Source organism: Parus major, chromosome 1 (assembly GCF_001522545.3).
Source record: "Parus major isolate Abel chromosome 1, Parus_major1.1, whole genome shotgun sequence".
In the NCBI taxonomy this organism is placed as follows: Eukaryota; Metazoa; Chordata; class Aves; order Passeriformes; family Paridae; genus Parus; species Parus major.
Window position 1 is genome coordinate 64,303,795 of NC_031768.1, and position 269 is coordinate 64,304,063.

Below are 269 nucleotides of genomic sequence, written 5' to 3' on the forward strand. Positions count from 1 at the left end.
AGGTCCCCGCGGAGGCGGGCTCACAGAGCCCCACCGCGGCTGCATGGAGCGGGTCAGGGCGCTCCCAAATGCCGAGCGATGTAACAGCGAACTTTCTGCGGAGTCGAGGCTGCTCCTTGGTGGGTCTGCTCCCGAGCGGTCCCGAGCGGTGCGCGTTCCCGGCTTGCCGACGAGCCCCTCTCCATCCCTCGGCGGGCGCCTTCTCGCTCCTCCCCGTGCCCGGGGCGGCGGCCGGTGAGCACGGCGGAGCGCCCCGGGGCGGCCTGCGC